We start from the raw sequence: 15,011 nt of genomic DNA, 5'->3' as shown, positions 1-15,011 counted from the left end.
AAAAAAAAACACTAGTTTTGCGTGTCGGGTGCGCACCACGCGTACCCGACACGTCCTGCTTCTTCCTGCTGCTTCTCTTTCCTCTCCTGTACTCCTCTCTACTTTCCTGTACTCGGTATTTACATGTAAACCATTTAAGTAAATGTCTTTACTATTTTATTGTCCATTTACTTAAGATTTACATGTAAATAACGGAATACCCCCCTTTTGGATTTATTAAAAATAGTTTCAACACCCAAATCTAAAAGGAAAAAAGTCAACTCTCCAGTTCTAGTACAAAATTCAAAGAAAAAGGGTCGGGTCAAAATTTTAACTTTCTTAACTTCCAAACGGTGGGGTATTTTTCAAATTTTAAAAATTCATAAGATCTATTTTGTCCAAACATTATTAAATCCCAAAAGTCCGGTAAAAAAAATCTCATAATTTGGTCTCTAAAAATTATTCATCTTGTCAGGCACTGGTCAACACACTGGTGACAGACTTTTTTTTCTAATGAATGATGTATTGATGCCTCATGTTATGAAATATGGAACTTAATCACTTAAGAAATGAAGAGTAATATTAGAATTTTTCATTTTGGTGATGTTATTGTTATTTGATTGCTCTACAATTTTTTTTTTTAAATTTTTATAAATATGTAATAAAATATTAAAATATATTATTATATTCGGCGTACCCGAACGTAACCGCACCCGGTTTTTTTGGCAAATCACGTACCCACGTACCCGTGTCGTGTCATACCCGCACCCCGTACCCGTACCCGTGCTTCATAGATCAACACACATTTTAGTTTTTTTGTCAAATTTTCACAAACGATCCAATGAGCTCATGCAAACGATTGCTATTGACAAGAATATCCATAAGGGCATGGAACAAGATGGGTTCAAATGTAAAGGGACTACAATTAGCCTTTACGCTACATATAATTTTTTCTCATCTCTACCCTACATATATTCAGAGTACATGATTCCAATTCATTTTTTTTTATTTACCACTTACTGGGAACTGCTATTTTATTAGAACTAACAATTGAATCTGGATTGCAGATGTTTCAAATAAAAGATCCCAAAGTGAGTCTTGATTTTTACTCCCGTGTATTAGGCATGACGTAAGTTTCTTTCTGTCTTCTTAATTTTCTACCAGGATGCCCAAATCTCTTTTGATTTTGAGCTTAAACTAAGCAGCATTTCTTTTGTTGATGTGGAAAATCTCTAGATTCCTTACGTTTGGTAAGCATATATACGTATTATACTTGTTTACACACGCACAGACAATACTGATGTGTAGGGGGTAGCAATGGATAGGGAGGGTAACTTCAAAGGCAATCCTAGCTTATCAGGTAGAGAAGGAATAATAAGATAAGAAACCATAAAGGTGAGATTTTATTTGCTTCTTATTTTTATGATAATGGCACTAACTTGAAGGCAAATACTAGAAGTATGTTAGATACAAAAAGGAATAGAGAGTACCCTGGATAGGCCGGGTCCCATGAGCCCACTCGTTCCAGCCTTGGGTGCAGTCTTGGCACATCACCTTTCCTCCCACACGGATAACTTTTGTCTCATCTTTCCAACCTTCCATGACTTTGCACCCCATCAAAAGAAATAAAACATTAACATACAGAAACGAGCTTCCCATCTCTCTCACTCTCTAGTCTCTCTCTAGTGAGAATCTGCACATCTTATATAGGGAAATGGTATTTGCACTCCCTTGTCTAGATTTAAAGTTTCTAATTATCCAAAGCTTTCATAGTTCATAGATCTAACCTGGATTCACGGCTTCGACTCCGAATTCGCGATCTCCTTGCTCTTCTTCTTCTCTTTCTCCAATTTCTCTTTCTAGGGCTGCACAACCGTTTTTAGGGTTTGTTTAGCCACAATAATATATTTATAGGCTTTATTAGAAAGCCCTAATTAGAGTCAAACTTGAACGGACAAAAACGCCCCTCTTTTAAAGAGGGGGACGAAAATTTAAGTGGGGGGTATTTACATACTGCTTAAGAAATTGAACTCTCCAATCCAAGATGAGTTTAAGTTACTCGGGGCTGTTAAGGATGATGTGGAAGAGCTTCAGAGAATCTTACCAATGATTCGTGATATACTCCCAAACACAGAGGCAATGGCGGTCAAGAATGGGCAGCTGAAGGATTGGCTCTCAAATCTTACAGATGCGGCCTATGATGCAGATGACATCTTGACAGACTGGGCTGTGGAAGCTCAGCGATTGCGCTCAATTGGTTGTGGCAACATCCAGGTAAGCAATACCTTCTTACCTTGTATTCAATTCCAACGCCATAAGATCGCAACTAGGACAAAAAAGATCCTCACAAGATTACAAAAAATTGCAGAAGAGAGGGAAAGGTTCAAATTGGATGTAACAGCTACGAGCGCTGAGAGTCAAGAGAGAACACCCACTGTGTCCTTAGTAAATGAATTAGAAGTTTATGGGAGAGATGAGAATAAAAAAAAGATTGTAAAACTATTCCTAACCGATGTGAGTAATGAAAATGATGTCCCGGTTATTGCCATTGTTGGCATGGGGGGTCTGGGGAAAACCACATTAGCTCAATGGGCCCTCAACGACGAGAAAGTAAAGGGCCATTTTGAGCTTAGAATGCGGGTTTAAGTGATTTTGTTGTTAAACGACTTGTAGAAGCAATTTTAGAATCTGCAACTGGAAGTACAACTATTCCCAAAGAGTTGGAGGAGATGCAAAAACGCCTCCGAGATATAATATCTGAGAAGAGATTTTTGCTTGTACTTGATGATGTATGGAATGAAAATAGAGAAAAGTGGGATAATCTGAAGAAAATCTTAAGATATAAAGGTAAAGGAAGCAAAATCATTGTACCTTCTCGTAATGAAACGGTTGCATTGATGATGGGTGCGCTTCATTACTCCATCCTCCACTTGACTGGTTTGTCGGACAGTGATTGTTGGTCTCTGTTTGAGAGTCAAGCATTTGTATCAGGGAGAAGTGAAGAGCATCCAAACTCGGTTGCAATTGGTAAAGATATTGTCAAGAAATGTGGGGCTGTGCCGTTAGCAGCAAAGGCACTAGGAAGCCTCTGGGTCTCCAAATGGAGGAGGAAGCTTCGTGGTTGTCTGTAAGAGACAGCCAAATATGGGAACATAAAGAAGATGAAATTTTGCCTGCTCTTAGATTGAGCTATACTAATTTGCCATCTCATCTAAGGCAATGTTTTTCTTTTTGTTCTGTGTTCCCTAAAGGCTTTACCATTACGAAAGAAGAACGTATTCTTTTCTGGATGGCTAATGGCTTTGTTACCCCTAATGGAACAATGGAGTTGGAAGACATTGGAAATGAGATTTTCAATGATTTATTATGGAGGTCTTTCTTCCAAGACATAGAAAAAGACGACTCTGGAAATATAACAAGTTGCAAAATGCATGATTTGGTTCACGATCTTGCACAGTCTGTTATGGGGAGCAAGTGTCATATCGTGGATCGGGAAAAAATTGTAGATATTCCTACATCGACCCGATATGTCTATTCTCATTTGGATTCACTATTAAAAGAGCAGAGGTTGTACGAGGCCAAAACCATACGAACAATACTATTGGGCGATGCTCATTATTATTCTGTCCCTAGTATTAATCATATTGATGACCTCATTGCCCGCCGGACTACAACGCCTCACCTCACTCCAAGAACTGTTTATTTACGGTTGTCCAAATTTGACGAGACGATGCGAAAGGGAGAGAGGAGAGGACGATGCGAAAGGGAGAGAAGAGAGGATTGGCACAAGATAGCCCATGTACCCTATATCTACATTGAATGATGCCAGTGCCCAACAACAGATGATTTTATCTCTCAACCGTGACTCACTCTACCATCCCAGGTTCGTTATTTCCTAATCCCCCTTTTTTTTTTAATTATATAACGTACTTTCTTTCTTTAATTTTCCTTCATCTATCTAACCAATTTATACCAAATATTGTTCTGCTACCTTTTTGGCTGCTTGGAGGATTTTCTGCAGATTTGTGGCTGAGTTTGGGGGTAGAATTCTCTGTTCGGGATTTGCTCTGCTCGTGTCAGAGGTCTATGTTGGTTTTTGTATGTTTCTTGAGGTTGTGGTCTGCTCTTGGGGCGGGGGATTGCTATTTGGTTTTTGCTTCTATTTTCAGTTGTATGTACTAAGCCTCTGTTGTGGTAGTTTTAATAAGGGTTGCCTCTTTCTTCTTGTATTGTGTTTGCGCATGTTATGTCCGAGGCAAGGTGGCTAGTCCTCCTCCTCTTGGATTTTTCAATAGATTTCAGATGTGGATTCTAGTGTGGAGATTGTGGTTTATGAAGGCTTTCTTCATCAAAATTTAGTGAAATGTATTTCTGATAAACATTATCTCTGTTTCAAATTAACACTAAATTATCTACTCTGCCGATTATTATCACTAAATTGTGTTGGATCCTTTTATTGCTTTACCCAATTAGCATTTGTAATGTGTCGGAACTTTTAGTGTAGTTTTAGGCACTGTTTGGATTGCATTAATTGTTTGGAAAAGAAAAGATTTTCCAAAACTTCTTGTTTTTTCGTTTTGATAAAAATAAAAACAATAACTTGAACCACTGTGGTTCAATATTTAGAGGGATCTTCAATTTATAGTGATATCCTTTTAAATAAGCCATAATTATAATAGGGAAATGTTATCAGCACTACTGTATTTTGATGAGGGCACTCCTCACTTTATTAAAAGTACGGTGTGGCCCACGTTGTAGGATGATCCAAACCGTCCATTAGATGGACACCAGCCTAAATAGATTGTGCCTCAAAAATTATTTTTAAGGTTGATCCTAACCCTCCGATCTATAGAGGGTTAGGATCAACCCTCTAGCATTCAGATCAGAGGGTTAGGATCAACCTATGGAAATGAATTTTGGGGCACAACCTATTTAGGCTGTGGCCCATCTAATGGACGGTTTGGATCATCCTATGGTGCGGTTCATACTGTATAAGATCAAAACCATACGGACAATACTATTGGGCTGTGATTAAAATTTCCAGGTCCCTAGCAACATCAAGAAACTTAGATACTTGAGATGCCTAGATCTTAGTGGTTGGCAACGTACAGAGATCCCAGATTCTATATTTAATTTGAAGCAGCTATGATACCTCAACCTCTCCGATAGTGAATACATTGAAACATTACCTGAATCAATTACCAACCTACAAAATTTGCAAACATTGAAACTGAGAGAATGTCACCACCTCAGTAATTTGCCCAAGGACATGAGAAAAATGAGTAGCCTCCGACATGTAAATTACTTATGGTTGTAGGTCATTAACTTGTGTGCCCATTGGTGAATTTGCCAGAGTGGATTGAGAAGCTCACATCACTTCAATATTTGGCCATCGAAGATTGTGGTAATATGACTTCATTGCCCGCCGGACTACAACGCCTTACCGCACTCCAAAGACTGTCTATTATCAATTGTCCAAATTTGGGGAGATGATGCGAAAGGGAGAGAGGAGAGGATTGGCAAAAGACAGCCCATGTACCCAATATCTACATTTCGCCACGTCCAACAATGGAGAAGAAAAGCAGATGCATCAGTACCCTACTCCCCTGCTACCTTGCCCACTGAAATGGTGATTTTATCTCTCAACCCTTCTTCGACTGACTCTACCATCTCAGGTTCGTTATTTCCTAATCCCCTCCGCACGTGCGATTGAAGTATTTTATATTTTAGAATATTAAACTGTAAAAGCCATATTTCATTAAATGATAAATATGTCAGTTTCAGTCATTAAAGTTGTTTAAAAATGCATGTTGATACTTATTGATTGGATAGCAAATATATACATTTTCATTGGCATGATCAAACCGAATTGAGAATTACATATAGATAAGATTTTGGAATCTTATTTACAGTACAGAACATTTATTCATTCATTCCAAAATTAGAAAAAAAAATAAACAGGTCGTTTTGAAATACCTGATTGTTAAGATTTATTCCTCTATAAATAAAGAAACAAAATAGAAGAAAACAGCATGTAGTGCTTGGATTTGTATGTTTTTTGACCGACTGTACAAGCAAATATTTCTGGCAGAAGGGATAGAGAAGGCACAGACATGGCACTCCTAATGATCTCAATAGTACTTGAGTTTGTATGCTTTTTTGACAAACTGTGCAAGCAAATATTTCTGCGACGAGGGATACAAAAGGCCCAGGCATGACGCTCCTAATGACCTCAAACATGCCCTCATGACCAATCATCATCAATATAAAAGAGAAAATCTTGAGGCATGTCTTTTTGTCGCATCATTGACAAAGGCGTTTAGCCACAAGACCTGCATATTGGAGATGAATCATTGAGAATTAAAAGTTAGAAACAATAAAGGCAAATCATAGATTACAAGGCACCCTACAAAAGTAATTTTCCAAATGTTGAATTATTTTCAAAGTACACAGCATGCTCAACTCAACGTCACTGAAATTTTATTACTAATCTACCATATTTTATGCTAACATTCCTACAAATAACGAAAAAAAATCTGGAATATTTCAGAGTTTCAAGGCATATTTTCACATTATTTCTCAGTAGAAGCTGAGAGCACCAGACCAACATATGGAAGGAACTAAGAATCAGGATGTGTAGTTCAAAAAATTAAAGACAAAAAAATAGAGTTGTCCTTCTTAAAGCTTTTTGACGTCCAATCAGATTACAAGGAGTTTGTGAACAACCTATATCAACATCCTATAAAAACACTTCTCAAATCATTCTTGGCCTTTTTTTACTTGGTTTCATCTTTCTTTATTTTTGCTGATTAATCCCGACATGGTAAAATAATTGCTTAATAGTCCCTAAGAAAAGCAAATTATCCAATCAGTCCTACCGTCAGTTCTATGCTTTTTTACACAGCCAGTTGCCTCCTCACCAGCTAAATTCATCAACATTGCTGGAGTTGGAATTTTCAAATGAAGGTCTACTCATTTCATTTCTTTGTTTGTTTTTTGTTTGATTTCTTTTGTACATTTGATTTAGATTGCTTTAATTTCAAAAGTGCCTCCTAATTCTTACTTTTATTTCACAATCTTCAATTAAGTAGTCTTGGATGGCGGTTTTGAAGATATCTAATCAGAGCCAAGATCTGTTGTTTATCACAATTAGTTTGGCATTATAGACAATGATCATAGTTACATCACAGAAATACTGGATTGCTTGAACCAAAAATATGTAACTAAATGGGCATATGGCTAGCCAATCATGTAGTGTGTATGTCTGCATTTGAAATTTAATTATACTACACGATGTGTTTTGTTTTCGTTGTTTCCTTTTTGGTTGAATTTTTTTTTTTGTGTAGACAGGGAAAAAAGGCACTTCAGACCTTCAATGTGAAGCATATTAAATGATCCAAGAGAGATTAAAAGATGCTTATAGCCTCCATGATTGCTAGATTACTTGAGCTTCTCAGTCTCAAAGTATCATATGAGCAACTCGGGCCGGTGACCCAATTGCTCATCATGTGCCGGGTTAAGGATTGTACTCTTACAAGCTTGGATTATAAAATTAGTTTAAAATTAGTTTTTCTATATTTGTAAATCATGGATTATTTAAACTGATGGTACAGATTTGACTGTACAGGTTAGACGAAGCTCTGTCTATTAGACTCAAATTTAAAATTTCAAAGACCAATAACCAATTTCGGACTAAAAATCATTTCACAAAATCCAAATGAACAGAACCTTAAATGGGGCCCAATCATTCTAGTAGGTATGAATAGACCTGGCAAACGGATGGGTCGGGCCGGGTCAACCCGCGGGTCACCCGCAAATTCAAACAGTTGCTTATTTTGGGAAATGTTATCACTGGATTTTGATGAGGGCGGTATGGCCGGCACCGTGGGATGATCCAAACCTCCATTAGATGGCCCACATGCTAAATAGGTGTTGCCCCAAAAATCATGTCAATAGGTTGTTCCTAACCCTCTGATCTATAGAGGGTTAGGATCAATTGATCAACCTCTAACATTCAAATTGGAGGGTTGGGATCAACCTATGGTGCTAGCCATAACTTATTCAGGCATCAAACCCTTAAAAAATAGATTAGCATGACAAAATCACCATCCTTGGCATTAGAAAAAAAATCCATCTAACTAGATTAGCATAACAAAATCACCACCCTTAAAAAAGCGGGTCCCAGCGGGTGCCCGCCGGTTGACCTGACCCGACCCGTGTTTTTGCGGGTTGGGTCACCCGCGGGTTAGTTTTGACGGGTCACTAAAACTCAAACCCGTGCCCTCAAATTTGCGGGTGGGTCGGGTCGACCCGCGGGCACGGGTCGCGTTTGCCAGGTCTAGGTATGAACATGGAACGTTCATTGCTTGATTTCCATGAATATGGGTGTAAATGGCCCGGAGTGTCCAGGGGACACTCTGAGATTCAACATGTCAAGCTTGGCCCAATTCCACATCGTACACGTGAATTTTGACGAAGTTGTTCCCTCCACATTATTTAGGCCCTCTTCATTTAGGTCGTGTTCGTTTGAGATTGTGACAACCGATTGTTAGCCTTGACTCCACTAATCGGTTTGGGGCTCACAATCGGTTGTCACAATCTCAGAGCAACATGGCCTTAAGATTATGGTAATGATTGTGAGTGCGAAATTGATTATTGGTTTAAATTTGGGCAGTGATGAATCGACTCCCAAATATCTTAAATCGACCTCCCATGTGTTTCTCTCTCTCGTCTTTCTCTCTCTCTCTCTAACCTAGAGGAGAGAGAAAGACGCACGGGAGTCGATTTAACGTAGATTAGGGTCGATTTATCACTCCCCTTAAATTTGAGTCCAATTATTGTTTGGGCACGCACAAATCGGTTGCCATATATGCATTGTGCTATTGTACTACCAGATTTTTATTGTGGATATGAGGCCAACCACGAATGATCTAAGCCGTTAGTGTGGAAGCCTCAATTCAATGCCAAAAAATCGCTCTAACCCAGAGGAGAGAGAATGACGCACGGGAGTCGATTTAACGTAGATGGGGGTCGATTTATCACCCCCTTAAATTTGAGACCAATTATTGTTTGGGCACGCACAAATCGGTTGCCAAATATGCATTGTACTATTGTACTACCAGATTTTTATTGTGGATATGAGGCCAACCACGAACGATCTAAGCCGATAGTATGGAAGCCTAAGTTCAATGCCAAAAAATCGTTACAATCAAACCATGGCTAATCTAAGCCGTTCGTTTGGAAAGCCTCACTTCAGATAATTCAATGCAAAGAAAAAAAAGCGTAATAATTGGGTGATCCTAACTATCCAAGTAAGATTGTTTAAGAGCACTAAGATCGGCGATCACTTTAGATGGGTTCAATGCCACGTGGACGTGTTCTGATCCGTTGATTTGACCCGCAGTCACAAGTAATTTGATCGGGTATTGTGACTCCTTCATTTATACTACTTGCTTTGGGATAATTCCACCAAGAAAAGTTAAATGGTAAGTATTTACCTCAAAATGGGATGTCCGTTCTACATTTCATGATGCGAATATGGACCACTTAATGATGATCTGCAAGATCGACGGTCTCTATTAAATACCCATGTCCTGTTGTGGGACCCATCAATTGATAGTAATGCCTGAACAAGTGGCCACGCGTGTTTCTTCCTAGCATCTCGAGTATAAAATTGCCAAACCATTGTGAAAGAGTCGAGCGGGCCCCACAGAAAGAAAGACCAGTTCAAACACGATCCGGACAAGTTGCACCAAATGATACGGAACATCTCCACGTGACACTCGTTTATTGGATAGATTTATTCCCAACCACTCTAATCGCTTGCGCTCTCGGAAAGTTTCAACCGATAAAAGCATCTCGTCTCGACACGCACACCCTTCACAGGAATTCCGCTCGTCCCACTCGTTATCGCCCTTCCATCATGAGCAATAGCTTTTCCTGAAATGAAGAAACGTGAAATTTCACTTCATTTAACCGGAATTTCATTTGCATTTCATCTATCTCTGAAAGTCTTAAGTCAGTCTATATTGTGGACCCCAGAGAAAGCGATGTAGCCATGTAGGAAGATGGGATCGGCACTGAAAAGAGGCAGCTTTTGGACGTATTGTCAAAGGGTAAAAATTGGAGCGAACTACCGATAATACCCTTTAAAAGAACGAATAATTTGAATCAAAACAACATGAGCGGATGAAGTAAGCGTGCATTTTGGGCAAAGTGGGGAAGAAATTGTTGTGGGCCGCATCGATTGTTCTATTATCCCTCTTCTTACGTTAGGTTCGTCTCAATAAAAAGACAAGAATGCCCATACCTTTTTTTCGTCGGCGGGTGGTTCTTCATTAATTCCTATCATCTAAATTATATTCCACTTACTTAACAAGAATTGGGAAGTCCCTAAATACTACTTGTGTTAATATAAGATAGGCATTAAGCTTTTCTTAATGAAAAAAAAATGCCTGTCGTGTGTAATTTTAGAGGCAAATGATATAGTTATAGTTAATTTACAGGGATATCACCCTATTGTTATAGTTAATCTAGGAAAAGAAATTCCACAATAAATGTTTTTCCTACAATCCAACCGGGGGACTATTGGGTGAACACAATCACACGGTGGTGGATGAATATGGAGACCTTCCACCAGCGATCAGCGAATGGGTTTGTTTTGGCACCCGGAAGACAACGCACATCGGGTAAATAATGGGGGATTTGAACGCTCGTCACTGGGAAGCAAACCCATGACTTTATGCCAAAGAGCCAGCTCTTTGGCGACACATTCACCATTGAATAAACTAATATTCCATGGAAAAAAAATTCTTTGTTGCCAAACATAGCCTACACCTCTTTGTATTATTTATTCATAACATACCCCTGCACAATTTCTATTTTGAGAAATGTTATTGGAACAAGGAATCTATATCGAGGGTCTCCGAGGCATTGTCATGGTTTGTGCAAACAGTGTAGGAAATCATGATATATACCACGACATGCTTGAGAAGGATCTGATGCGTGCACGACCACATGCCAACATTGTTGGCTCGTTTAAATAGCATTTCACTTGCATTTTTCTCTTCTCTCCTGCATAACTTGTATTGCACGCATGAAGTACAAATGAGAATCATATAATTATTATTACCAGTTGGCGTATTTTATACAAGGTACTAGAGAGTATCAATAATGAGATATATATATAGTACTTCGCCTCCTGCACTTTATCTCTAGCGAAGTCGCACTACCTTTGTCTACCCACATTCCGGTTGCACCATATTGGTACTACTGCAAATGCTATACTAAAGTTCATAGCTACCGGGGCCATCACAGCACGGATTTTACCAAAGAGACTAAAGAATGTTTTCTATGTACCTACACCGCTCGGTCTCATGTTAGAGACATACTCACGTTGGGAGTTAGGGTTGGGCTCATGTTAAAGTTTGAGTGACATTCAGGACTTTGGGGAGATTATAAAATTCAGGATGACATCATTTTATTCAATTCAGGACCTGAGGCTTCCTTGCATCATCACATCTCTCTTTAGGGAAGTAATGTGGGTCAAAACCCAAGCGGGATCCCGTGGGTTGCGGGTCTGTCACACCGTGGTTCTTGGGTTGTAGTTTTTTGGACTCTTCCCTAAAATTATTATTGGCCTATTTGTGTTATTGTGACTCTTCCCTGACTATGGTTTGAAATTTCGATTTCAGCATAAATTTCGGACCTAGCCGCAATCCTGTAATTTTGGCCGAAATTCGGTAAAGTCACATGAAATGTCGGTTTTTTGGGCCGAAATTTCGGTTTCGGTAATTTCGTCTAAACTTTGGTAAAGGAATAAAAAATTAATATATTTTTTTAAAATTTTGCCAAAATTGACAAAATTTCCGAAATTTCGACCAAAATTTGGTACATTTCGGCCGTTTTGGTTTCAGTGTTGACCAAAATCCGAAATTCGGTCGAAATTTAAAACCATGTCTCTAACTATTATTTATGGTCCATTTGTGTCGTGTCGACTCTTCCCTAACAACTATTTGTGGTACATTGAATCAAGTGTCTTAAAATTTGGCCCCTTCACAAAAATGTCATCAGTTTTGAATAAAAATCTTAACGAACTACTGTTTGCCATAGCTACGCTTAGGTATTTAGATTCTAGAAGGGTTATTTTGTCCTTTTATCAAGTTATGTGTAACTACTCTTTTCTTTTTCTTTTTTTTTTTAAATACCGTATAAAAACTCTTACTAAACATGTTTCTTTCTCTCCTTTGTCATTTGTTTTCCTTCTAAGAAAAATTTTCATCGGAATTTTTTTTCCATAGAAAAATTTAACTGGAACATTTTCTTAGGTTAACTAATGTGTAACATGGCTGGGCCATCATTATACCACTAACCTTTTGATAAGGTGACATGGTAGGGCCGACCATCTCTACCCAAACACCATTGCGGCAACATGGAAAGAGTTTTTGGACTTTTTGGACCCCTTATTTGTCGCTTGCGTAGAAATAATGTAACCCTTATTAATTGGGATTTGCTAAAATCTAGTCACACGCTGCTTCGAGGCTGCTTCGTGGTGTGGAAAAGGATCGTTACACAAGAGAAACTGAAAGTAAGGTTATCAACTAAAGCAAATGTCTCTATAAACTAGAGAACAAAATAAAGCAAGGGAAGTGATATATTATTTACTTGGAAGTTGGAACATCCTCCTCTAGTGTATTTATGACCACATCTTTAACACTAGAGGTGGTTGTCCATGTAAAAAAAGGGGCGAGAATATCATTTACCTAAGGCAAACTTAAAAGAAAAAGAAGATAAATGAAAAATGAAAATAAAAAAGGAATAGTAAAAAGAAGAGTTAGCCTATATAAAAAACCATCTTATAGGAAGAGTTAGTCTGTTTAACTGAAGTAGGTAGCCATTTAAATCAAGTTAGAACTTTGCTAAATGACCAAGGAGATTGGTGGGAAAATAAAAGTCTTAAGAAGTATCCCAGTAAAATAATGTTTGGTTGATTTGACTATGGTGGGAAAAAAAAAATCCCGGTAAACTACAAATCCCGGGGGCTTTGTTTGGTTGCGTGACCTGTTGGGTAAAGGTGTAAACGGATTGAATTCGAAGCGGATATGGCTATATCCGAATTCGATTACAGTATACACTATCCGAATTCGGATTCGGATTTGAATTCGACGGATATTTAATATCTATTAAGGAATTCGATTCCAGCAGATATTGTTCGAATTTGGATATTATCCGTATCCGTTTATCCGGTAAATTCGAAAATTTATTGCAGCACTTTATCTTTCTTCTCCTTGCTCCTCGAATGAAATTTTCAAACCCTAAAACCAGACCACTACCTTCTCTTCTCAAAATTAACTCTCAAACCCTAAAATATATGAGATCCTCTTCTTCCTTTTAAGCTTTCTTATATAATCCTAAATTGAAAAATTGATATGAGCCGTCCATTTACCATCAATGACCTAGATGGCCTTTTTGCTTTAGAATTCTCTTGAAGCTATGCCATCTTCTTTCAGTCGCCATCATCTATTTGTCTCTTTCATCCAACAACCTACATTTGTTGCTTCATAAATAAGCCATGTCAAACTCCAAAAATGCCCTTAAAATGAAATTACTCATTTCCCACCCAAAACACTTTTTGTTTTTGTTTAATTTCTAAAAAGAAAATTCTAAACAAAGTTGTCTATTCTTTTAGAAATAAAAGATAGTGTCTAAAAATAAATACTACTGATATTATTAATAATAAATAAAAATGATGTACTTCTCAGATACGGATGTTAAACGGATCAGACATAGTATTTACCAGATTCTCATCCGCTAAGAGCCGGATATCTCATAAACGGATTCAGATAATATTCGCTTCAAACGGATTCGGATAATATTCACTTCAAACGTATTCGAATGCGGACGGTAATTGAATTTTCGAATATCCATTTACACCCATACTGTTGGGAAGAAAAAAATTCCAGCATTCAAAATCGAAGTTGTCGGCTGTGCCAAGTTGACGATTTAACCGGACTATGGTGTTAGACATGTCACGTGAAAGGGGTATCTCTATGTCTTGTGAGAGACATAAAGATGATTGGTCTATTCATTTCTTATCAGGGAGATGACAAATACATGCAGTGTGGGGTAAGGGGTAGGTTTTGCCAAGTTGACGATTTGACCGGACTATGGTGTGAGACATGTCACGTGAAAGGGGTATCTCTATATGTTGTGAGAGACATATATATGTTGTGAGAGACGTAAAGATGATGAGTCTATTCATTTCTTGTCAGAGAGATGACAAATACATGCAGTGTGGGGTCAGGGGTAATGGGTAATGGGTAAGATAAGAAGGGGAGGTTTGTTATAGGAGCTTGGTGTGATATTATATATGAGAAATTATACGGTGCAAGCCCTCGAGAGTCCCCGTATTTTTCTAAAATTACTGTTTGGCCTGCACCATAGGATGATCAAACCGTCCATTTGACGGGCCTCAATGTAAATCGGTTGTGCCCAAAAAATTATTTCCATCGTAGCCCTTCGATCCATAGAGGAAATGCATATTATGGAAACCTCTGTAGATGCATCATGAGTAAATAATTTTTTGGAAGCAACCTATTTATGTCATGGCTCATCAAACGGACGGTTTGGATCATCCTATGGTCCAGGCGCGACCTATTTAAGTGTTGGCCCATCTAATGGACGGTTTAAATCATCCTATGGTGCGGGTCATACCATACTTTTAATAAAGGGAGTAGTGCCCACATCAAAATACAGTAGTGCTGATAACATTTCCCTAAAAAAGGAGAGTGATAAATCGACTCCCTGTGAGTCTTTCTCTCTCCTCTTTCTCTCTAAATCGACTCAGAGGAGAGAGAAAGACACACGGGGTCGATTTATCACTGCCCCTAAAAAAAGGGAAATGAAATCAGCACTCCAATGCTTTCATATCCATGTAGAGACAAATCTGAAAGATGGGAGAATCTTCACCAAGGAGATCGCGAGGGCTTAGACCCTTATGAAAAGAGACTCCGAGTTTCGAGAAACACCTTTGA

At 38.4% G+C, this 15,011-nt stretch overlaps 1 long non-coding RNA gene across 1 annotated transcript; it reads left to right on the top strand.

Moving 5' to 3' along the window:
* The first annotated feature begins 3,699 nt into the window (after window positions 1-3,699).
* On the top strand, window positions 3,700-4,394 carry LOC143859103 (uncharacterized). Its single transcript, XR_013239151.1, has 2 exons — window positions 3,700-3,862; window positions 4,001-4,394. It is a non-coding gene; the product is annotated as an uncharacterized LOC143859103 (long non-coding RNA).
* The last annotated feature ends 10,617 nt before the right edge of the window (window positions 4,395-15,011 follow it).

Source organism: Tasmannia lanceolata, unplaced genomic scaffold, assembly GCF_043159265.1.
Source record: "Tasmannia lanceolata isolate RefF3 unplaced genomic scaffold, GAP_Taslan_0.1 ptg000029l, whole genome shotgun sequence".
Classification (NCBI taxonomy): Eukaryota; Viridiplantae; Streptophyta; class Magnoliopsida; order Canellales; family Winteraceae; genus Tasmannia; species Tasmannia lanceolata.
This window is presented reverse-complemented; position numbering and strand designations above follow the sequence as displayed.